Source organism: Piliocolobus tephrosceles, chromosome 6 (genome assembly GCF_002776525.5).
Source record: "Piliocolobus tephrosceles isolate RC106 chromosome 6, ASM277652v3, whole genome shotgun sequence".
NCBI lineage: Eukaryota > Metazoa > Chordata > Mammalia > Primates > Cercopithecidae > Piliocolobus > Piliocolobus tephrosceles.
Genome location: NC_045439.1, coordinates 90,922,715 through 90,923,397, shown reverse-complemented (window position 1 = coordinate 90,923,397; position 683 = coordinate 90,922,715). Strand labels below are relative to the sequence as shown.

Below are 683 nucleotides of genomic sequence, written 5' to 3'. Positions count from 1 at the left end.
TAAGATTGTTTGTACTATACTATATTATATCTCACGTCCACGTTATTACCAGTGAAATAATACATTTCACTCATTTACAAAATAAGGCTCTTCCTGTAGAAGTCACACCTGTCTTCCATAAAAACTGGTTTCACAAGTCTATCTAGGTGTTTGTCTCCTCTTCTAATTTCAATCTAAAGCCCTTCTGATTTGGTCGCCCTATCTCCAGGACACGAATATTGATCTCAGCCCTCTTGAGGGACATTCCTTCCCAAGTCATGTGTCAGTTTGCTATTTCACAGGACGTTAATGTTTCACGTTGTTGAAGTGTTGCAATATTTGGAGACTCCGATAGTCAGAAACTTCTTCTTTGTGTCTAACAAATTGCTCCTGCTGTAATTTTGAAATGGGCACTCTAGGAAGGGAGAGTTCCACACATCTCCCTGATCCCCACCTCCCACCCCCCATAATCTTAGAGTAAAGAGTAGAGATCCATGAAGCCCTTTCCTTCTTTCATGGCACCCGGCCCTGGGGTCTGATTCTCCCATGTTTACAGAACAACACCAATCATGGGTGAATTGGACACTCCATTTTATGTTTTCATTCTTATTTTTCACAAATTTGTGTGTCATACTCATGCAGGGGTCATGCTAATGTTCTCTGTGTCATTCTAATTTTTGCATATGTGCTGCTGAAGCAGGCAC

At 41.1% G+C, this 683-nt stretch overlaps 1 non-coding gene across 1 annotated transcript; it reads right to left on the bottom strand.

Annotated features, from left to right (window-relative positions):
- Window positions 1-576: 576 nt before the first annotated feature.
- LOC111527212 lies at window positions 577-683 on the bottom strand. The gene has a single exon (XR_002726589.1). It is a non-coding gene; the product is annotated as a U6 spliceosomal RNA (small nuclear RNA).